This window comes from Crocuta crocuta, unplaced genomic scaffold (genome assembly GCF_008692635.1).
Source record: "Crocuta crocuta isolate KB4526 unplaced genomic scaffold, BGI_CrCroc_1.0 scaffold131, whole genome shotgun sequence".
Classification (NCBI taxonomy): domain Eukaryota; kingdom Metazoa; phylum Chordata; class Mammalia; order Carnivora; family Hyaenidae; genus Crocuta; species Crocuta crocuta.
The window spans coordinates 8741227-8766878 of record NW_027528977.1 but is presented as its reverse complement, the minus strand read 5'-3'; the positions used below and the strand labels follow the sequence as shown (position 1 = coordinate 8766878).

Below are 25652 nucleotides of genomic sequence, written 5' to 3'. Positions count from 1 at the left end.
ATAGCTCACCAGTAAATTACTTCCTCTAGCTTTTCAGGTGTATTACCACAGAATTGTATTTATTCTCTCACTTAAAAATTTGCCTCTTTTCTTATTCGTGCTCTTTTGGGCTCTTCTTTTCTTTAAAAATTTTTTTTTATGTTTATTTATTTTGAGGGAGAGAGAGAGAGAGCATGAGCCGGAGAGGGGCAGAGAGGGAGACACAGAAACCAAAGCAGGCTCCAGGCTCTGAGCTATCAGCACAGAGCCCAATGCAGGACCTGAACTCATAAACCACAAGATCCTGACCTGAGCAGAAGTCTGACGCTTAAGTGACTGAGCCACCCCAGGCACTCCAGGTCTTTTGTTTTCTTAATCAGACTTGGTAGTGTTTCATCTATTTTACTGACCTTTACCAAAAATATAAACTTTTGGTGTTATATATCTTTCCTACAACTTTGTTTACTACTTTACTCATTTTTGTATTTATTCTTAACTTATTTCACACTGATTTATTTTGTTCTTTATTGTTATTTAAACTGAATATTAATTCATTTATTTCCTTACTCTATTTACATATTTTTTTATCAGTTTCTGTCTTAATAAGTATTTAAGGGTATTAATTTTCTTCTTATTATAAGCTTGGCTATGTCCTATAGGTTTTAGTATAAAGTGTTTTCCTTTTTATTTCTTGAAAATTCACAATTTCAACAGATTTCCTCTTTGATCTAGGGGGAAACTGGAAGATCTTTTTCAATTATTAGGTATATAAAATTACTTCTGAGTCATTTTTTTATTGCCACTAACTTATTGTTTGTTAGACTAACTGGAGACTGTTGCCCTCAAAAGCGCTACTATTTGGAATTTTTTAAGGTTTGCCTTGTAGCCAAGAACAGGACTAATTTTCAGAAATAACCCACTGAAATTTTAAAACAGGAAAAAGCGTAAAAAGTTCTATCACTTAAATCCTTTATATATGTGCTTTTCTGTGTATTTGGTATGTGAAATTTAGAAAGCCTGCCATTTACTGCATACTTACAATATGCTATGTAGTATAGGTGCTCTACATATATATTTCATTTAATCTTCAAAACTGTTACGTAGCTATCACTTACCATTTTAGAGTTAAGGAAGATGGGAGTTCAAAATGCTAAATAACTTTCCTGAGAACACAAATCAAGTTGCTAAGCCAGATTTCAAACTCCTGTTTCTAATGCTCATGATAATAATACTACCTCTAGGTGGTTTTCGTAATCTGTTATATCAGTTAAGTCTACCTTCCAAACTTATGTTCTATTAGGTCTCAGTATAACTCTTCTCAAATCCCTCTTCATTATCCTGTACATACTATTTTGTACTATCGTTCACAATTTGCCTCCTTCTTGAATGCCCCTTCCTTTGTTCCTCTGCTTTGCAAATGTGTCTCTAGCCTTTAAGGCATGGTTCTGTTGCTTTACCATAAAATCTTCCTGTCCCCTCTAGCCCATAATGAGTCTTCCTGCTGATGATGAGTTTTGTTTTCTCCACCGTTAAGACAAGGTTTATTATTGAACACTTGGATTTTGTTGTTGTTTTTAAGAAAGAGAGAGAGCATGAGTGGTGGAGAAAGGCAGAAGGAAAGAGACAAAGAGAATTTTAAGTGGGCTCCACGCTCAGTGCAGAGCCCGATACAGGGCTCAATCTCAGGACCACGAGATCATGACCTGAGCTGAAATAAGAGTCGGATGTTCAACTGACTGAGACACCCAGCCACCCTTCGAACACTTAGCTCTTGTTAATTCCCACATGCTTTATTCTGTGGCAGCCACAAAAAGACAAATACAAGCAGGAATAAACTGAAGCAGTGCTTTATCAGCCACGGAGGACAAGGAAGAGAAAAAGGATACAAGTTCAAGGAATGTCTAAAATGACTTTTCTATTATCTCTCTATGGCTATATAATTCAAATCCATGAATATTTGAGAATTTACTATTCCCAAGACACCATACAAATATTGTATAGAGACTTTGTAGGTTGAACCGTGTTCTCCAAAAAGATACATTAAATCACAGGTAGCTAGCCCTTAGTATCTCTGAAAAGTGACCTCATCTGGAAGCAGGTCTTTACACATGTAACCAAGTTAAGATCTTACTAGATTAAGGTGGGCCTTAAATCCAATGACTGGTATCCTAAAAGGATGCCAAGTGAAGAGATGGACACTAAGATAGAGGGAAAACACCATGTGACAATGGAGGCAAAGATTGGAGTGAGGAAGCTGCAAGCAAAGGAATGCCACAAATTGCCAGCTAGGAGCTAGGGAGAGGCACAGAGGCACAGAATAGACTCTCCAGGAGGATCCAACCTTGTTGACACCTTGATTTTGGATTTCTAGTTTCCAGAACTGTGAAGAAATAGATTTCTACAGTTTTTTAAAAAATGTTTTATTTACTTCTGAGAGAGAGAGAGAGAGAGACAGCGTGAGCAGGGGAGNATAGATAAACTGACACATTGCTTGTTCTCAAGTATCTTATTATCTACCTAAGGAGTGATATTCTAGTAGGAAGGGTAAATCAGGTCAGTATACAAATATATCAGATGTTTGTGTACCACCTTACATTCTCATGGCCTTCAACTCTAGCCATCACTGCATCAGTTAGCTCACTTCAGATGTAAACTGACTGTATATTAACTATACTGGGTATCTTTTGCTTTCTGTCCTAGAGACACCCCAGCATGGGTCCCCAACATTTATGTATGTACGACCTATAAAAGAATGAACGTTTGATGGGGCAATCCTTGACTAAAGGGGAATGGAAGCTAGTATATATACTCTTTTTACAGTTGGATAATTAATTCTACGTGGTTCCTCAGAAAGTCCTGACAGATCAAGCCACAGTTGTCCAAAGTAGTGACTGACTTGAGAACCTATACTTATTGGCCATCCCTTTCCCCTTAACTCTTTCTAGCCCTCTATTCCTGGGATCACATCCTAAAGAAAGTACTTCATCAAAGGCCTGGTCTCAAGATTCTGACTTACAGGGGAAGCAGGCTAAGATACAAATTACTTACAATCCGAAGGCAAACATGGGACGCCTGTGTTGCTCAGCTGGTTGAGCATCTAACTCTTGGTTTATGTTCACGTCATGACATCATGATTGTGATACCGAGAACCCGCATCTAACTCTGTGCTGAGCATGGAGCCTGTGTGAGTCTCTCTCCCTCTCCCTTTGCTCCTCCTCCACTCACAACTTCTCTCTCTCTCAAAAAAATAAAAATAAAACAAATACAAATTTGTATTCAAAAACATTTGATAGAATGCTATGGAAGTAACACCTTGTTGAAAAAATTAGGAAGAGCATTCAGAATGTAAGAGCCATTTAAGAAGGGACTGAAAAGATGGCATAAATGCTAACATAAAGGTTAGAGGTTAGTATTTCATAAAAAGAAACAGCATGACCAAAGTTCAGAGGTTGGAAAAATGATGTATATTTGGGAAAATAGATGACAATTTAATTTAGCTGAAATTCAATGTAGAGGAATCAGGGAAAAGAGGGAAGTAAGAGCATAAATATGGACAGGAACCACATTGTGGCTAGCTGACTTCACACTGTGAGTGAGGAAGGGGAGGTTTGGACACAGTAGCTACAGAAATGGTGTAATAACGAGCCTAAAAGGTAGAAAGCCATGTTGCTTTAATGTTTCTATTATAAACCACATCAGCAGTAGGTGATATACTGACATAGATTAGGTGATAACAAAACCAAGAATCTAAAAATAGCTGGTGGAACTATTATTTCGATGTTCTTTAATGTTATGTTTATTTGCCATATGAGTTATATTATACCCTATACTTTAAACAAATCTGGTACTTGAAAATCTGAATACCTAAAAAAGTAACCTTCATTCCCAAAAGTATAACTTAAAAAAAAACCACTCAAAAACTTCAGCTTAAAAAAAAATAAATGTGTGTATATAAGCCTACAGTAGACAGAACAATGGCCCCATGAAGATGTCCACATTCTAATCCCTGAAACCCATGAACCTATTACTTTACATGTCTAAAGGGACTTTGCAGATATGATTAAGTTAAGGATCTTGACCTGGGGAGGGATGCCTGGGTGGCTCAGTCGGTTAAGCGTCTGACTTCAGCTCAGGTCATGAACTCAGGTCATGAATCCTCAAGCCCCAGGTAGGGTTCTGTGCTGACAGCTCAGAGCCTGGATCCTGTTTCAGATTCTGTGTCTCCCTCTCTCTCTGCTCCTCCTCCACTCACATTCTGTCTCTGTCAAAAATAAACATTAAAAAAAATTAAAAACAAAGGACCTTGACATGGGGAGATTTTCCTGAATTATACAGGTGGACCTAAGGTAATCACAAGGGCTCTTCTAGGGAGACACAAGAGTCAGAGTCAGAGAGAGATTTAGTATGCTGCTGGCACTGAAGACAGAGGAAGGGGCTGCAAGCCAATACAGGGGGCCTCTAGAAGCTAGAAAAAAAGGAAATGGATTCTTCCCTATAGCCTCTGGAAGAAGTGCAGTACTGCTGCTATTTTAATTTGGGGCCAGTGAAAACCATTTTAAACTTCTGTCCTCTAGGGCTGTAAGATAATAAATGTGTGCTCTGTTAAACACCAAACTTGTGGTAATTTGTTACAACAGCAATAGGAAAAAAATGCCCTATGATCCAAAGATACCCCTCCTTGGAATAAATTCCACTGAAATTTCTCATTGGCCATGTAGTGATCTTAAAACATATCCACAATTTTCAACCCTATTCCGTCAAAAAGTAGAGTTTATCTTCTTCGTGTGAGCTAGACTTAATGACTCATTTCTAATAAAGAAAATATGGTAGCAGTGTGACTTTTGAGACTTAGATGGCTTACTTCTTGCTTTTTTCCTCGGGGATCAAGGGAAAAGCCAGCTGACCTGTCAAGAAGATACTCAAGCCGCTCCATGGAGAGGCCTTTGGCAAATAACTGAGGCCTCTTGCCAAAAGTCAGAGAAAGAGACTATGTGAGATCCATCTTGGAAGTGGATTCTCCAGTTGATTCAAGCCTTCAGATGACTGTAGCCCTGGCTGACATCTTGACTGTAACTTCATGAGAGATTCTAAGCCAGACCACACTTTGAATTTCTGCTCCATAGAAACTCTAAAATAATAAATATTTGTTGTTTAAGCTACTAAGATTTGCAGTAACTTGTTATATGGTATGTAACTAACATAGTCTATAAAGTCATGTAGTAGGATTTACACTGTGGCAGTGTGTGTGGGGTAAAAGAGATTTGGAAAAAACCTAGGACCTTCACACAGGACTAGTAATAAATACTACACAACACTATACAGAAGAGTTAGCACCAAAACTAGACAGACATAAAATAAGATACACAGATCTTAAAAACAGTATTGAATTAAAAATGTTCAAAAATTATATAAGTTAAAAAACAAGTTTGGGTACATACGCCAAAGGAATGAGAAAGCAAGGACTTAAAGAAGATTATTTGTACACCCACATTCACAGCAGCATTGTTCACAATACCCGAAAGTAGAAGGAAACCGAGTCCACCCACAGATGGATGGATACACAAAATGTGGTATACATATATTATTATTCAGCCTTAAAAACTTAGGGAATTATGACACATGCTGTTTCACAAGAATTGATGCATAAGAACACATCTGAATGAGTGTGTAAAAAGGAAATGGGAGTAGGGTGTGGGAATAAAGGGGATAACGCTTGCCACAGAGACTGATGATGTCGTGATCTGATTTACAAAAAACAATTTTTGAGAACGTATATTTTACATAACATGTGAGGTGCCACCTATACCAAAAGAAGAGCTGGTGCAACTTTTCCTTCTAGAAGCTGACCCTACAGAAAACAAGAACCACAGATTACTATTAGAACTAGAAGATCTAGAAATCATTTCATCCAAACTTCTCATTTTACATTCAAGATACTTAATACTTCAAAGTAATTTACTTCTCATAATTATCTGTGATTCCAATCAGATTTTACAAAGTATGGTGTTTCAAGTTGCAAAATACCTATCTGTCTAAATGAGAAGATATTTTAGGTTATATAAACCTTTAGAGATCCTAGGAGTAGCCAACACAATCAGTCTTAAATAGCAATAACATTTCACTTAGTTTTTTCCTGGAGGTAAAGTTTCCATGTCTTATTTGACACTCCAGCAGCACATTTTACAGGTTTGGCATTTAGTAGGTACTCAAATATGTAGTCACATATTTCCTCAAGTACTATCCATCTTCTCTATGTCAAAGTGTCCTATCTCATCTTGTGGGCTAAGTAATATTTCACTCAGGTTGGAAAGAAGGAAAGAAGGAAAGAAGGAAAGGAAAGCAAGCAAGCAAGCAAGCAAGCAAGCAAGCGGGCGGGGAGGGGTTAGGGGGAAGGTCAAAATTAAGAAGAACACTTAATATAAAAAGACTGGTTAAATTATGTGTAATTAATGACAGTAAAATACAGAGAAAAATTATAAGACAAAAATCCACACAGTATCAATAAATAGTTTTGATTCAGTTCACAGGCATACTTATAAATATTTAACTATTGAACTCCTTAAAAGTTCAATTTCAAAGACCACAAAAATCAACAGCTCAGTCTTATATTTCATACCACAAGAGGAAAGATATAAACTTTTCTTAATTTATTTATTTAATTCCGGAAAATACTAAAATCTAATGCTATTCTATTTAAAAGTATACATATGATTAATGAGATGATGTTATGAATGTCACTATGAAAACTGCTGTCTCTTCATTTGCTTAGCTAGCAGGTATTTTACAAAGCATTCTTCTATCATGGTTAGAAACTCGACACCAAGTAAGATTCATGTTTCATTTAATGAATAATTTGCCAACGACTTTTTCACTTTTCAAATAATTTCTATGATACACTATTTTGTATATCATGTAGAAAGATATATTATGAAATATTTTATAGACCTATGTCCTTTACATCCTTATACAATACATGACCTTGGATAAAGTCACAACAAACTTAAGAATACCCTTAATACTTTAAAATAAAAATAATGCTACACTGAGCTATTTAAATAATAAAATAAGATAATCATAAACTCTCAAAGACTATCCTAACTGAGGTTCAAAGAACTGACTGGTATAAGCTATTAAATTTCATTTGCAATTTTAATGTGACATCTTTAGTTCTAGCTGCGGTTTCCATCAGATTTAAAAAAGAGATCCTAAGGACTACTAACCCTGATATCCATGATCAAATAATTCTTAAAGCAGAAATAACTGTTTAAATAAAGAACAAAACTGCTTTAATTTATCAGTGAAAACTTTACATAGTCTAATTTATTCAAATCCAATTCCTTAGTATGTTGAAAAAAATTACTAAAACAAAATTACAGTTTCTCTCAAGACTTTCTACCACATAAGCACTATTTAAGAGACACTGTCACTGATCCTCAAGGGCTTTACAAAGCCACTGCCATCCAGTTCAGGGAATAGGGAAGTGTGGCAGGCTGGCTACCATAATATGCATAAAGATATTTAAAATCGTATTTAATCTGAAAACATATGTTTTTAGAAAGAAAAAATACATGCAATGAAAACACACTATATCACGAGTATATCTTATGAGTGTTTACTAAACAGAAATACATCTAAAAGAAAAACCTTGGTGCTTTAATTTAAAATATTTGCTTTTAGAGTTTATTCAATAATATCTAAAAGTAACTAAAAGTAACAAAAATTACTTAATATAGATCTTAAATCTTAAACTTATGAAAAATTTATCCCTATAATTTTTCATGAAGTAATTTACATTATAGAGTGATTTACTCTCTAAAAACCTAGTTGATGGCATAAAGCTACACTAACAAAGGAAAAGAGCCACTGCTTCATACATAATTTATTAACATCTCCTATAGGATTTACATTCAAGGAAAGAATTTTAACATCTCTTCTGTGATGTACAATCAAAGTGTTCAATACATTCCACTGCCAAACCAGTAACAGCCTGGTATTTTTTTCTAATTTAAAAAATTAAAAAATTTTTCTCCTATTCAGGTTACAATTATAAACTATGGCTTCTTGTAAAAGGAGTTCTACCATCAGCATTGCTGCAAGGTTTCTTATTCCTCTGCAGTTGTCTTTTCAGCCTAACAGAGGGAGAAGAGCAGTGCTGCAGTCATCTACAAAAAGCCACTACCATTTCAACTCCTAACTAACAAAGACGCTGGTATCTTTTTGCCACCCTATCAGAGACCGTTCATTTAGATGTGTTGCAAAAGCAGGCACTTTTGGTGACCAAAATATCTCCAATCAACCAAATCCATCACTCAAGCTCTGCAGTATCTGCCTCCTCCCCTTCCTCCTCTCCGAAGTAGCCCTATCCACTAGGTTCACATCAGCCATCAGCAGCAGCTTTGTATCCCCTCTCTTGGCTACCACTGCATATGTCCTTGTGGCCAGAGAGGAAAAAAACCCTTTCAATGGGCTAGAGCTTTTGCTCCTCGCCATGAATATGTTCCATTCTTTGTTGTCCTCTACCCGTTTCCTTAGATACTGTTATTGCACTCTGTCAACAGGCATTATAAAAACAAAACCTCTTTCTAGCTTCAAAAACAGCTCTTTCTCACCAGACTCCCCTTAACACTCCTACCCCTCCCCCCTTCTTCCTCTTCTGTCAAAAACGCTGGATCAGAAGCACAGGAAATCCATCTCCTGTGCGGCAGTAGAGGGGGAGGGGGGAGACGCCCCTGCCTCCTGGCTTGGCATGTGGAAATAGACCCTGTGCCAAGGAAAGGCCACCGGTTTCAGACAGTGCGAGGGAAAATCGCGTCCCCCTCCCCCCCGCAGCAAGCCGGGCTATCGTGGCTCCAGCACTTACCCCATTTCCGAGCCCAGCAGCACCTCCATTCCGTCTCCAGTGACACCCAGGCGGGCTGCGCCAATACAGCCACATGTCGGTCACGTGAACCCACGCCCAGCCAATCGGCAGGTCTCCGACGGGAATGAGGAGCGCCCTGGTCCGCATCCAGAGGATTACACAGCTACTTCACGCTAGGCTTCCCGACCCGCACTCCGACCCGCACTCTGCACTCCGCAGTAGGGCATCAAGCCCCGCCCCACTGCGCGGCAGCCGAGCCCCAGCCCGCATCTAGCGCTGATGGGTGCGCCCACATCGCCCCTGTCCCCAGGCAACCCAAAGAAGCCAAGGAAGCTGACTAGTATACTAGGGTGGGGTGGAGGAGGTCCACAGGGCTGAAAGATTAGCAAGAGATGCTGGAAGTAGATGGGTGAATAATAAATTACATCTCATTTGCTGGGATTAAGTGTTTGCAGCACAGAGAAAAAGAATTCTATTAAATACATTACAATGGATCACTTTACAAGTCACTGATTTGTTAGGTAAATCACTCGAACTGTCTTTGAATTAAAAATACAGTTACTACAAAAGCTATGATGGCAGCATAGAGTGGTTGAGATCAATCATGGAGTTACAGGGTCGGGGATGAATCTGCTGCTGACACTTACTAGCTGGGTAGACTTCAGTCACTTAAAGACTTAGTGCTTCAATGTCCTCTACAAAATGGTAGAAGTAAATATATATATATGATGCAGTATTTAGGGCAGTTCCTGATACAGTTAAGTGCTGTTAGCTACTACTAACCTGAAACTTAAATTTTTTAATGCAAATTCTACATTTCACTTAAATTGAACTGTGAAGCTTAAATTACTTATTTTTAGAAGTTTGAAGGACAAATTCAAATCGCCAAGAATTTAAAGCAGATTTAAGTTTTGGTTTAAATGGGAGGAGACCAATTTCCATGATCTATTTCAAATGTAAAAGGATATTTAATTTAACTTCAGGATTTTATATGAAATGTTATTATCATCTTTTCTTAGTTTTTCAAATTAATAGCATCAAAAGCAGCAGGCTATTACATATATATATTTATATATATATATTTGGAGCATTTCCATTTTATTAAAGTAATAGCATCAAAAGCAGCAAACTATTACATATATTTATATATATATTTGGAGCATTTCCATTTTATTAAAAATGGTATGAATTAGAAAAATAATAGATACAACAACATGCTCTTAAGACATACACAACAAACACTGTTCATAGTGGTCATCCTTGGAAAGTGGGATTATGGAGTTAGTTCTCTTTTTTCTTTGTGCTTTTGAATATTTTTCTCTTTGCGCCTATCTTATAATGCCAATCTTTGTTATAATGCCAATCTTTGTGTCTATCTTATAATGTCATATATATATATAATGTCATATATATATACCCTCTAAATATTTGTTGTCATATATATACGTCATATGTATATATATGTATATATACCATCTAAATATCTGTTGAATGAACATGTAAACACTGACCACATATTACTAGTTATTACAAAAATTACATATTAAAAGGTTAAATATATTAAGAAATAATTTCTCTTCATATCTGAAATAAAGGAAACGTGAATCAATTTGATTCTATCTCAAATATCCCTTTTGTCAGGATGACTTAGTTTTACAAAAGGCTTTCAAGAGCCTCTTACTGAAAGTGCATGAGTCACTGAACAAAACAATTATTTATACAGTCATTGAGTATTTGTGACAAATCCAGAATAGATAATTCCTCATAAAGCCTAAACTTCTGGAAAGAAAAAGTACCCTTCAAAACAAAGAATACACTTTAGAAGCTCCTAAAAATAACCACTTAGTATCTTAAGAAACAATTCAATTACTATTGACTCAGACTATGATTCAAGCTATTATTGAGTAAACCAGTTTGTAGCCAAAATATTTGCCTAAAGTTTTACTGTTATGTATTGCACAAGTTAGTCAGAGATTCAAATGGCAAAATTTTAAAGAAAGTTCTGACCATTACATGTTCATTACTCATGATAATTTAAATCTAAAAGCAAGCCAATCTAAAAACTTCACATTGTACAATACTGCCAACTGAATTATTCACTAAGATTTTCTCCTTAAGGATTCCACAAAAGTTTGATTTGAATTTTATTTTTAAAATGTTTAGTTATTTTAAAAATAATAATTAAAAACACATCCAATCAAAATGTATTGGGCTAAACTTGAACACAATGAAGATCAGTGAAACGTTAATTGGTGCTACCAGTTTGCCCTGTCATCTCTATTTAAATAAAAACAGTAGCATTTACACTACATATTTATGTATGCACTAAAAATATTTTCTGATTAAAGTGAAATACTAACAATAAATTGTATGTTAAGGCTATTAACATGTTTGCACTGACAAAACATGCCCTTGTTTTCAAATATCTGTTCATTTATTATCAGATTTGACTGTTTTTAGTAAATGTTAATAAATGTTATAAATATGAACATGTATTTCAGAAAACCTTCTGAACCTTCTGCAGCTTAAAAAAACTAATGGCTAAATAGAATGAATAGGATTTTTAATGTCTTAAATATTGCATTCCATTTTAACTTAGACATGTTTGGACTAATTTTAAAATTTGTGACTTCAAAAGCTGATAAGAAAAATATGGGCAACATTATTAACTAGTATAAAAGGAGTTAAAATTAGTGCTCCTTTCAGTTATCTTAATGGACTCTTGTGCTTTGTCAATACTTAACTTCCTCTTTAGTGGGAGACTTCTATACTTTACTACATAATGAAATAGACTTATGCCTATGAAGATATCAAAATCTTTTTCTTAAAAAATAATAATTATGTATGGAAAAAGCACATGCCAGTGTAAATCTAAGTTCTCCAGATGCTAAGCCATCAAATAAAGCTCATATTCATTTAGAAACCTCTGGTCTTTAGATTTATATTGGGTTACAGTAAGTTGACAAAGTGAAAGAAGAGAATAAAATGAGACCAATTTCAAAGGCCAAATTGGCTATGAAGACCGGTTTGCTCATCTTTTTTGCATTTTTCACAGGACACGGGAAGGAGCTGAACTGTTGCAATGGCAATGGGATTTTCAGTGATATATAAACTAAGTGGGAGATATAATCATACTCTTCTACAAGCCATACTTAATCTGTGTGTTCTGTTACCTCAAGAGGCAGAAGTTTCCAAAAGAAATTTGCCTCGCACCAACGTTAAAAGCTTAAATAGTTTTGCTATCTCCAATCTTTCTCTTCTTTAACTGGCAAACACCAAAACAGTTTTTCACACCCTGCTCAAAGAACATTTTATGGCTTTCCACTACTGACAGTGGAACTGAGTCAGCTTGGAGTTTAATCATGGAGTGCCCTGAATGGCATATTAATTAATGAGTCTTCGTATACTGATAGTCTTCCTACTTGTATTAAATTTCCTATGGCTGCCATAACAAATTACCAAAAAGGCCATGGCTTACAAAAACAAAATGTATTATCTCACAGTTTTGCAGTTCACAAGTCCAAAATGGGTCTCACTCTAAGCTAAAATCAAGTTATCTACAGGGCTGCATTCTTTTCTGGAGGCTCTAAGGGAGAATCTGTTTTCTTGTCCTTTCTAGCTTCTAGAGACCAATTTCCTTGGTTCAAGGCCTCCTTCCTCCATCTTCAAAGCTAGCAACTGTGGACGGAGTCTTTAATTGGCAGCGCTGTGATCTTGCTTCTGTTGTCATTATCTTTTTCTTTGGCTCTTGTTCTACTTCTCTCTTAAACTTTTATTTATTTTTATTTAAAATATTTTTTAAATCTTTATTTTTGAAAGAGAGAGAGACAGAGTGTAAGCAGAGGAGGAACAGAGAGAGAGACACACACAGAATCCAAAGCAGGCTCCAGGCTCTGAGCTGTCAGCACAGAACCCCACGTAGAGCTCAAACTCATGAACTGCGAGTTCATGACCTGAGCCAAAGCTGAATGCTTAACCGACTGATCCACCCAGGTAGCCCTTCCCTTTTACACTTTTTAAAGACCCATCTCAAGAACCCTTAAATAGGCCCACCTCAACAATCCAGGATAATCTCTCTATTTTCAGGTTACCTCATTAGCAACTACTCCATCTGCAATTGTAATTCCACTATGTCACATAATCTAACATATTGACAGGTTCTAGGGATTAACAGGAGCCATTATTCTGCTTATCACACTACAGCTTAACTTTATTTCATAATTTGTATCCTAATAATAGTCCAATCAAACTATTTTATAGAACTGTTTAAGGATTAAATGGGTAATTTTAAACAAATTTTATAAACTACAAAATACTTTTTTAAAGTAAAGGATTACTAATTGCTCTATGGGTCCAAATGAAAGTTCAGATTAAACATACATTTCCACAAAGTAATCCACCATCCCATCTTGAATCAATTCACCCTCCTCTTCCCTCCATTTGTTGCTACCTCTTCTATGGCACAAACGCATTTTGTACCTTTGTGTGCACATCTCCTTTCCTATTCCTGACTATAATAATCTCTTTCTTTTAATGTTTATTTTTGAAGGAGAGAGAGAGACAGAATGCAAGCAAGGGAGGGGCAGAGAAAGAGGGAGACACAGAATCTGAAGCAACTCCAGACTCAGAGCTGTCAGCAGAGACTCCGACATAGGGCTCAAACCCAGGATCATGACCTGAGCTGAAGTCAGCCACTTAACTGACTGAACCACCCAGGCGCCCCATGACTATAATAATCTTGAGGAAGAGTCACACTTGATTTTATCCTGTATATATATGGTGTGTACTACAAAATTTTTTGCATCATAGGTATTTATTAAATATTAGTATAAGGAATGATTTAAAATTAATCTCTAGGGGTGCCTGGGTGGCTCAGTCAGTTAAGCGTCCAACTCTTGATCTCAGCTCAGGTCATGATCTCATGGTTTTGTGAGTTCAAGTCTCATATCGGGCTCTGCGCTCACAGGGTGGAGCCTGCCTGGGATTCCCTCTCCTCTCTCTCTCTGCCCCACCCCTACTTGTGCGCCGGCGCATGTGCGCACTCTCTCTCTCTTTCAAAATAAACATTTAAAAAATAAATAAATAAAAAAAATTAATCTCCAAAGGGTATCCAATGCAGATGATCTCATGGAATAAAAGTAGAGCAAATACTGAATAATGAGTATTATTGTAAAGTATAACTTTCTACAGAGGAAACAGAATGCTTTAAATAAAAACCCTGGGCCCTGTAGATGGAAAAAATGGAATGCAGCCTTGGGACCAAATTTTTAAGGTTAGGTGGCTGCACACTAAGAATCACTTTAGGAGCTTGAAGAATTTTTCAAACACCATTAAGTCAAAATCTCTAAGAGCGAGGCCCAGGCATTAGTACGTGCTGTCAGGATTGGGAAGTATGAAACAGTTTTCTAGCTTCAGCTGCCAAAGTTCCCACTGCACTCTGGGAGGGAGGCCATTTTGAAATGCCTTTTAATTTAGAGTGCTATACAGTGTGAGGCATCTGCTTAGAGGAAGAAAAAACTTCTTCCTGTCAAAAAGCTCCCTAGGCCTATATTATCGGTTAACATGAGAAAAAATATGTAGAATGAATAAATACACAGAAAATGTTCTGCTAACTTAAGGAAGCAAAGAAATAAAAGCAAGAATATCATTTTCTCCTATCTTATTCAATAGGTGAAATTTAAATTAAAATAATATTGTGGGTCAGTGAGGATACATGAAAAGAAGCAGTAGTTTCAAAAGTCTTTAAATAATATGTTTAAAGTGCTTATACTGAAGTAAGTCTAGTTAAAAGAAATTATCCTAAATATAGATACATGCACAAAGTTATATTCAAAGACACTCAGCATTGTTTACACTAGGGAAATGTTAAGAAATAGTCTCAATGATTGATAACAAGAGCTTGGTTAATTATACTTGTGGTACACTTAAAGATAATTAAACTATGTCAGATATATAACTGCATAAAAAAGGATAAAATACTTAGGAATAAATTTAATCGAACAGATGAAAGATCTGTACACTGAAAACAGTAAGATACTGATGAAAGATACTAAAGAAGGCACAAATAAATGCAAAGATACTCCATGTTTATAGAATGGAAGAATTCACATTGTTAAAATGTCCACAATATCCAAAGCAATCTATAGATTTAACACAATCCCCATCAAAATTCCAATGGCATTTTTCATAGAAATAGAACAAATAATCCGACTATTTGGGTGAAACCACAATTGAGTAGCCAAAGCAATCCCATGACAGAACAAAGCTGGAGGAACCAACTTCCTGATTTCAAACTATATTACAGAGCTATAATAATAAGAACATTATGGTACGGGCATAAAAAAAGACACACAGGGACGCCTAGCTGGCTTAGATCAAGAGCATATGACTCTTGATCTTGGGGTCATGAGTTATAGCCCCATGTTAGGTATGGAGATTACCTTAAAATTAAAGGAAAAAAAAAAGAAGAAAAGACACATAGATTGATGGAACAGAATAGAAAAAAATATGTGTAAAAATATGTGTATATGGTCAGTTAAGTTACAACAAAGGAGCCAACAATACAAAATGGGAAAAGGACAGTACCTTAAACAAATGGTGCTGGTAAAACTGGACAGTCACATGCCAAAGAGTGCCCTATTTATACACAGAAATCAACTCAAAGTGGATTAAAGACTTAAATTTAAGATCTGAAAGCATAAAACTCCTAGAAGAAAACATAGGGGGTAGGCTCCCTAACACCGGTCTTAGCAATGATTTCTTGGATTTGACACCAAAAGCAAAAAGAAACAAGTGGGACTACATCAAACTAACAAACTTCTGCACAACAAAAGCAACTTGCTATCAACAAAATGAGGGGCGCCTGGGTGGCTCAGTCGGTTAAGCGTCAGACTCTGGCTCAGGTCATGATCTCACAGTTTGTGAGTTCTAGTCCAACATCAGGCTCTGTGCTCAGAGCCTACAGCCTGCTTCAGATTCCATGTCTCCTTCTCTCTCTGCCCCTACCCCCCTTGAGCTCTCTCTCTCTCTCAAAAAATAAACGTTAAAAGATAAACAAACAAACAAACAAAAAACCCCAAAAACATACACACACAAAATGAAAAGGCAACCTACTGAACAGGAGAAAATATCTGCAAATCCAATAAAGGGGTTAATATCCAAACTATAAACTATAGAAAGAACTCATAGAACTGAAGAACAAAAAACACAGACAAACCCATATAATTCAATTAAAAAATGGTAATAGAAACTGAATAGACATTTTTCCAAAGAAGATATCCAAATGGCCAACAGGTACATGAAAAGGTGGCTCAGCAGCACTCACTATCAGGGAAATGCAAATCAAAACCACAATACCATCTCTTAGCTGTTAGAACTGTTGTCATCAAAAAGACAAGAGATATAAGTACTGGAAGAATGCAGCGAAAAGGCAACCCTTGTACACTGTTGATGGGGATGTAAACTGATTTAGCACTATGGAAAACAACATGGAGGCTCCTTAAGAAAACAGAACTTAAAAACAGAACTATGGTAAAATCTAGTAATCCCACTTCTGGGTATATATTCAAAGGAAATGAAAACAAGATATGGAAGTGAAGTCTGCAATTTCACGTTTATTGCAAATTTATTCATAATAGCCAAAATATGGAAATAACCTAAGTTGTCTATCAACAGATGAATAAAGACAATGTGGGGTACATACACACACACACACACACACACACACACACACACACACACACACACAGGAATATTATTCAACCATAAGAAAGAAGAAAACCCTGCCATTTGCAACAATATGGATGGACCTTGAGGGCATTATGCTAAGTGAAATAATGCAAACAGAGAAAGACAATTACTGCTTGGCATCACTTAAAGGTGGAAGAGAAACAAAGAGTCAAACTCATAGAAAACAAAAAATAAAATGTCACAGAAGACAATTATGTAATATATAAATATATAATTTATACAATATTAAGCAAAAATGGAGAATACTGCATGTTTAATATGACACCAAATAGCTTTTCTTAAAAAAAAAAAAAAGAATGACATATGTGCACAGATAAACCAAAATATCATGTGTTCTCCCCTGGGTACCGGATTTTAGAAATTCTAATTTTTCTGAATTTTATAAAATGTTCACAATGTACACACATTACATATTCTCTGTAATTTCTTTTTAATGTTAAATACTTCTAAGTTGGACACAATTTGAAATCACATTTGAAGGAGAAAGAAATTAAATTAACATTCATTACTCATCTAACCTGTGTCCAGAGGCAGATCAGATTTTGTGGGGACCAGAAAGAAGCAAATATAAATTGTGGAGGAACCTTCCTTAAGGAAATCCAAATCAATTCAAAATTGCTAGGGCTACAGCAAAAGGGATTAGAAAGGGCCCGTGCAATTGGGGCATTAACCTTCATTAGTTTCATGATAAATCTGCTTCCAAACCAGTAGCAGACATTATATTAGGCAAATACATATGATGCATCTAATCCTAATAAAACCTCTGAAGAGATTTTTAAAAAATCACTATTCACAAACACAGAACTGAAGCTTAAAGCAATTTAAAGACTCATCCAAGTACACACAACAGTGAAGTGGCAGTCTGACTCCTAAGCCAATGTTGATCAAACTGCCTCACCTTTCAAATCTCATGAACACTTCCACTACACTAAATTACGTCTAAGTATGTTATCTCCCAGAGCAGCTTGTACTTCTCCTTTAGAACCTCATGTCTCATAAAAAGTTACTTGTTCAGTTATAATCCTGATGATTACTGCAGCACCTGGCTTTGCAGTTGAAGGTGCTCAATAAATATTTATTATATGAATACATTTTTAATAATCAGAATAAATGAAAGTGAGAAGACTCAAAATAGTTTTGAAAATGTCTATTTGGAATCCACAATAAATCCCCTTTGCCCATAAATTTTTATCAGTGACTAACCACAGATTTCTCTATTAGATATCTAGGACAGAATTTCTTTAAATGCAGAAGACATTTCTGTGGTAATTTCATTAAATAAAGAGAAACATAGCTTGGGGTTGTTTTATAGGGGTATGGCAAATATAAGCAGTGCACAGTAGTAGGCATATCAGTAAAGGGAAAAAAAACAAGAAAAACTATGAATGTCTCAATCATGGTTACTCTGAGTTAATTCTGCTTCACTGCCCTTGTACCATTTAAAATATGTTAACTATGTATTAGATTAAATATGCCCTGATGTTACTCTGTGAATACATAACATTTAAATTACATGGTAAAAAAGACTTCGCAGATATAATTGAGGTTATTAACTGGCTGATTTTAAAACTGGGAGAGGTAACTGGAATTGGAACAAAACTTTAAAAAAATAGGGAGATGATCTTGGGTGGATGCAATGTAATCAAATGAGCCATCAAAAGCTTCAACATGGTCAATTATTTCCCAATGAAATTAGAATACATTTCAAATTCCTCACCTTGGTTTATAAAACTGCATAATCTAGCCTCTGCCCTCATTCCCACTCTCCTCTGTCTCACCCTTTCGTCACTCTCTCTTATGTTTTTGTACTGCCTTTCCTTTAGCCTTAAGAACTCTGCTCACAAATCTTCAAATGACTGCTCCATTGTTATCATTCAGATCTTGGCATAAATGTCACATCTTCAAAGAGACCTTTCATGGTTACCTTATCAACATTGGTACTGTCCTTAAACTTTCTACCACATAATGCTATTTTGTTCTCAAATCATGTAAGATATGAAAGGCTCTATGTACCTATTTATTTATTTATTTTTGTCTTCCTCACTGCTTCCCAAACTGGAATATAATTCCATGAGGAGAGGAACCTAGATTCTTGTGCACTGCCATTTCCTTCACACCTAGAACAGTGCTTGGTGCACAGTATGCATTCAATACATAGTCTTGAATGTACGAATGTAGGTGATAGAAAAATGAATAAGACTAATTTAGAATCAGGTAGGGGATCTAAAACATTTAGAACAAAAGTTTTAATACAAAGCAAGGCAACATCTGTATCAAAGGATAAGACAGTAGATGATTTCTGGCTAGATGATTAAGAAAAATTTCAGACAGAAAACAGCAACGGAATTAGCCTTGAAGGGTATTTAGGAATCTTTCAAGGCAAAGATTTTGATTTTGTCTGTTAAAGAATTTTGACTTCTTCTTATAGGTAAATGAAAATAAAAATGTTTCGAATAATTTAGGATGCACGATTAGAGACAAGATCCACAGAAGTTAACAAGACTAGTTTCTACTTCCTACTCAAGAGGAGAAATAATCAGAAATTATATGCATGTTACTACTAGTTTATTGCTATAGTTTATAGTTTATACTTAAATTTAATGACCAAAGACTTTTTTCAATTAGAAAATATAACGGCAGGGAAAAGTATTAAATTTTATACTCTGTAAGAAACTTAACTTTGCTTTATTTGGTGTTATTGTAGCAATTTGGACAAGACAGTTATTTATTACCTTCATGTTGTTATAAAACAACAACAAAAACCTCCACAAGGTTACCTTTGGCAACTGTTTTATCCAACTAATATTCAAAATTTGCATGTAAGAAGGGGATATGTTTTATTATTTTTTAAATTTACATCCAAGTTAGTTAGCATATAGTGCAACAATAATCTCAACAGTAGACTTCTTAATGCCCCTTACCCATATAGCCCATCCCCCCTCCCCAAATCCCTCCAGTAACCCTCTGTTTGTTCTCCATATTTAAGAGTCTCTTATGTTTTTGTCCCTCTCCCTGTTTTTATATTATTTTTGGTCCCCTTCCCTTATGTTCATCTGTTCTGTATCTTAGAGTCCTCATACGAGTGAAGTCATATGATATTTATCTTTCTCTGACTAATTTCGCTTAGCATGATACCCTCTAGTTCCATCCACATAGTGGCAAATGGTAAGATTTCATTCTTTTTGATTGCTGAGTAATACTCCATGGTGTGTGTGTGTGTGTGTGTGTGTGTGTGTGTGTGTGTGTGTGTGTGTATACACACTACATCCTCTTTATCCATTGATCTGTCATGGACATTTGGGCTCTTTCCATACTTTGGCTGTTGTTGATAGCGCTACTATAAACATTGGGGTGCATGTGTCCCTTTGAAACAGGATACTTGTATCCCTTGGATAAATATATAGTAGTCCAATTGCTAGGTCATAGGGTAGTTCCATTTTTAATTTTTTGAGGAACCCCCATACTGTTTTCCAGAGTGACTGTACCAGTTTGCATTCCCACAGCAGTGCAAAAGAGATCCTCTTTCTCCAAATCCTCGCCAGCATCTGTTGTTGCCTGACTTGTTGATTTTAGACATTCTGACAGGTGTGAAGTGGTATCTCACTGTGGTTTTGATTTGTATTTCCCTAATGGTGAGTAATGTTGACCATCATTTCATGTGTCTGTTGGCCAACTGGATGTCTTCTTTGGAGAAGTGTCTGTTCATGTCTTTAACCCATTTCTTCACTGGATTATTTATTTTCTGGGTGTTGAGTTTGATAAGTTCTTTATAGACTTTAGATACCAACCCTTTATCTGATATGTCATTTGCAAATATCTTCTCCCATTCTGTTGGTTGCCTTTTAGTTTTGCTAATTGTTTCCTTAGCTGTGCGGAAGCTTTTTATTTTGATGACGTCCCAATAGTTCATTTTTTGGGGATATTTTGTTTTCTAAATTATTAATATGCCCTAATCTGGTAAAGTTCAGGAGTAAGGGTATCCAATGTTTTAAATTATCCCCTTGGGGAAAAATAAATCCTGATCNACCCTCTAGTTCCATCCACATAGTGGCAAATGGTAAGATTTCATTCTTTTTGATTGCTGAGTAATACTCCATGGTGTGTGTGTGTGTGTGTGTGTGTGTGTGTGTGTGTGTGTGTGTGTGTATACACACTACATCCTCTTTATCCATTGATCTGTCATGGACATTTGGGCTCTTTCCATACTTTGGCTGTTGTTGATAGCGCTACTATAAACATTGGGGTGCATGTGTCCCTTTGAAACAGGATACTTGTATCCCTTGGATAAATACATAGTAGTCCAATTGCTAGGTCATAGGGTAGTTCCATTTTTAATTTTTTGAGGCACCCCCATACTGTTTTCCAGAGTGACTGTACCAGTTTGCATTCCCACAGCAGTGCAAAAGAGATCCTCTTTCTCCAAATCCTCGCCAGCATCTGTTGTTGCCTGACTTGTTGATTTTAGACATTCTGACAGGTGTGAAGTGGTATCTCACTGTGGTTTTGATTTGTATTTCCCTAATGATGAGTAATATTGACCATCATTTCATGTGTCTGTTGGCCAACTGGATGTCTTCTTTGGAGAAGTGTCTGTTCATGTCTTTAACCCATTTCTTCACTGGATTATTTATTTTCTGGGTGTTGAGTTTGATAAGTTCTTTATAGACTTTAGATACCAACCCTTTATCTGATATGTCATTTGCAAATATCTTCTCCCATTCTGTTGGTTGCCTTTTAGTTTTGCTAATTGTTTCCTTAGCTGTGCGGAAGCTTTTTATTTTGATGACGTCCCAATAGTTCATTTTTTGGGGATATTTTGTTTTCTAAATTATTAATATGCCCTAATCTGGTAAAGTTCAGGAGTAAGGGTATCCAATGTTTTAAATTATCCCCTTGGGGAAAAATAAATCCTGATCAATTTTTAATAATGAAATGTTTAAAACAAGATTTTATGCTTGCCCTTTAAAAAACATTATGTCTTGTTTAATGTTAACTTTGATCGTTACTGAAAACCAAAAGTAACTGTAAGATTGCTCCCCAAAATACAATTTGCAATACAAACTTATAAACCCTATTCATAAAAATAACATTTTAACACTTAACAGCTCAGGGACTTAAGTCACCAAAACAGCAATAAATGTTTATAGTATTACTGTGAACACAAGAAAAAGAAGCATGCAGAATTAGTTTTTTTAAATAGTCTTTTTCTAAGAAAAACATAATTAAAAATTAATATCACTTTTTTTAAATTTTTTAAAAATGTTTTATTTATTTCTAGGAGAGAGAGAGAGAGAGAGAGACAGCGTGAGCAGGGGAGGGTCAGAGAGAGAGGGAGTCACAGACTGAAATAGGCTCCAGGCTCTGAGCTGGCAGTCAGCACCGAGCCCGACGCGGGGCTCGAACCCACAAACCGCGAGATCATGACCTAAGCGAAAGTCGGACGCTTAACCGACTAAGCCACCCAGGTGCCCCAAAATTAATATCACTTTAAAATTTAAATTATCATAGGGGCGCCCAGGTGAGTCAGTCAGTTAAGTGTCTGACTGTGTGGCTCAGGAGCCCCATATCGGGCTCTGTGCTGACAGCTCAGAGCCTGGAGCCTGCTTTGAATTCTGTGTCTCCCTCTCTCACTGTCCCTCGCCCACTCACACTCTGTCTCTCTCTTTCTCAAAAATAAACAAACAGTGAAAAATGTTTTAAATTATAAAATACCTAGATTACCTGAGGAATCATTTATCAACTTATATACGATGGCCTTTGAAATACACAAGAATCAATAAGGAAAAACCCAATTTTAATTGATGTTAAAAAAAATTTGGGAGGTGCCTGGGTGGCTCAGTCGGTTAAGCGTCTGACTTTGGCTCAGGTCATGATCTCACGGTTTGTGGGTTCGAGCCCTGCATCGGGCTCTGTGCTAACAGCTAGCTCAGAGCCTGGAGCCTATTTCAGATTCTGTATCTCCCTCTCTCTGACCCTCCCTTGCTCATGCTGTCTCTCTCTCTCTCTCAGAAATAAACAAAACATTAAAAAAAATTTTTTTTGGTGTACATAAGAGACTAAATTCTAGCCTAATAATGGCACTTACTTTATTAGAATCCTAAACCAAATCCTTGAGTCAAGACTTTAATTCTCATTCCACTATCCCCAAATCCTTACCTTAGATGAGGAAATAATTACTTTTTCAACACCCTGTATACCAATTGCATTTGATACTGCCTAATCCTATATCATTTGCTTCCTTTTTGAAGGTATTCCCTTCCTCTTGCTTTATGCTAAATTTTAAACATATAAGGCAAATTATAAACTATAAAATTATTTCACTTCCAGGTACTTAAGTATAAATGTTTGCTATTATAGGCTAAATAATCCAAACTTATTATTATGTAAAATGAAAAAAGAAAATCTAGCTAGCATTACTGGATTGTGTCAATCAAATCAAAAACCTCTGGTCACTTGGACTATCCCCAGTAGTACCATATAGACTCATTTTAAGATTTAGGATAATGAGTCACCTAATAAAAGAATTCAAAATGATTACTTAGTATTATATTCTAAGAGGGAAGAGAGAAAGGAAAATCAAAGCAAATGAATAAATGTAATTCGCTCCTTCAATATAGATTAATGTTTTTAAAACTAGAACTTCACATTTACTTTGTAGTAAGTCTTTTAAAACTGTTAAAAATTTTTTTTACATTTATTCATTTTTGAGAAACAGAAACGGAGTGTGAATAGGGGAGGGGCAGAGAAGGAAACACAGAATCTGAAGCAGGCTCCAGGGTCTGAGCTGTCAGCACAGAGCTCAGTGTGGGGCTCCAATCCACAAACTGTGAAATCATAACCTGAGCTGAAGTCGGACGCTTAACTGAGAACCACTCAGGCACCTCTTTTTAAAGTTTGTTTGCCAAATCTTCCAAGAATGGGTAGAATTAGGTGAAGTATCACACTGTTTTTATAGAAGCAAAAAGTAAGATTTCCTAAGAATTACATTAAATTTCATTTCACATTCTAATATCTTTCTCAGTAGACACCAGCAATTAATCAATAAACATCTTGGTCCCAAAGGAGTCTATATCTAATATGGAAAAGGCATTTTCTTAGTCTTTTCACAAAGGTCTGAAATTTATTTCAAACAAATAGTTATATCCGCTCAATAAAACACTTGAGACTTTCACAGAAAAGAGATCTTTGTGATAATTTGTTTTACAATAGAGAACACAAAGTTCTTTACAAAAAAAAAAAAAAAAAGTCTCCAATGCAGTGATAAGACAACTTGGCTGGGTTTATCAACCATTTGTTTTACACACAGTCTATATAAAATATTATCTGTCTGAAAACTTGTAGGGTTGATTCCCACCCTCTTCCCACGGTCCCTAGTCACTTCTTTTAAAATATTTTTAAAAATTTGTCTAAGACTACTCTAATATTAAGAATGCTATGCTATTGAAAGGTTTTAAAAAATGAAATAAACTTAACAGTGGTTTCTTCTGGAGAGTAGAATTGAGTGGTGCTTTAATTTTTACTGCTTAAAAATTTTTTTTTAAGTTTTTTATTTATTTCTGAGAGAGAAAGACAGTGTGAGCAGGTGAGGGCCAGAGAGAGACGGAGACACAGAATCCGAAGCAGGCTCCAGGCTCTGAGCTAGCCGTCAGCACAGAGCCTGATGCGGGGCTCGACCCACAAACCGTGAGATCATGACCTGAACTGAAGTCGGATGCTTAACCGACTGAGCCACCCAAGTGCCCCTAAAAAAATTTTTTTTAAGTAAGCTCTATACTCAATGTGGAGCTTGAACTCACATACTAAAATCAAGAGTTGCATGCTCTACTGACTGAGCCATCCTGGCACCACCTTTACTTCTTAAATTTTTAACAGTGATCTATACTATTTTTATATTAACAACAACAAGTAGTATTAAGCTATACTTGGCAAAAAACAATAATCCATAATTGCCAGCTTCTACAAAAATTAGTATTTTCTACCTTTCATAGCATTCAATTGGTGACAAAATAAAAGTTTAAGCTCATTAGCAATACATGTAAGATCCATTTTGATCTAAGCCCTTCATACCTCTAGGCTACTCAACTACTCCAGCTACAATCCAAAACCAACTGACTCCTGTGCACTCACCACCAACTGATACTATTTTGTCTCCTGAAAGGTTCTCACCCCCTACTTTTCCATCTACCTAATGCTGACCCATTTTTAGGACTCATTTTAGATGGCATCTTCCAAAAACCTTCTCTAACTTCTCTTGCCAGAGTCAGATCCTCTTTCCCTCAGTATGCTTCCCCAAGTCCCTGAATTTACTGGCTATTTCATTTGCCATTCACTTGGGATTATTTACTTACTGATCTTTCTGACTAAATTCCTTCTCACCTTGTATTTCAACATTGTGTTCGCAACAGCTAGTAGCATAGTCCAAAGTAGTTACTTGAATGCTTGGAATATGAATCAGTTACCTCTTATTCATCATGATACAATTCTGTGAAGCTGTCTTTATTCCAAATAGTTAGATGCTCTTACCTCTAGCCTCCTAGAGTAAGTACTTAAATCAATTACCAACTCAAATTAGATCTATTTAGCCCATTAGCTTCTTAAAAAAATTTTTTTTTAATGTTTATTTATTTTTGAGATAGATAGGGAGACAAGAGTGTGAGCAGGGAAGGGGCAGAGAGAGAGGGATATACAGAATCTGAAGCAGGTTCCAGGCTCTGAGCTGTCAGCACAGAGCCTGATGCAGGGCTCAAACTTGAAAACTGGGGGATCATGACCTGAGCTGAAGTCGGTGACTTAACCTACTAAGCCACCCAGGCGCCCCACCCTGCATTAGTTTCTGAACAAGGATCTCTGCCTTAATTTTCCTAACTATACAAGCCCTGTCCAAGGTATCTAGTAGAAATTGTATGTTGAGTAAATGAAATGAGTATTCCTTAAAAAGTACAACTGAAAAAGAACAAGGATAGGACAGCCTGCTCCTTTCTTATTTATTTCTCTATATTTATAACAGTAATGTATCATAAAGCTCTAGAAACATTTTGTGCTTGCTTACGATTAGGGACTGGCA

At 36.1% G+C, this 25652-nt stretch overlaps 1 protein-coding gene across 9 annotated transcripts in view; it reads right to left on the bottom strand.

Moving 5' to 3' along the window:
• The window catches only part of APC (APC regulator of Wnt signaling pathway), a 143696-nt gene that overhangs the window by 86867 nt on the left and 31177 nt on the right, over positions 1-25652 (bottom strand). Inside the window, exon 1 of one of the 9 annotated variants that reach the window (XM_077757188.1) lies at positions 8840-8917. The exons of the other annotated variants lie outside the window; for them this stretch is intronic. The gene's annotated coding sequence lies outside the window, so the exon portion shown is untranslated. Of the gene's footprint in view, positions 1-8839; positions 8918-25652 lie in introns of those variants that run through there. 9 annotated transcript variants of the gene reach the window in all.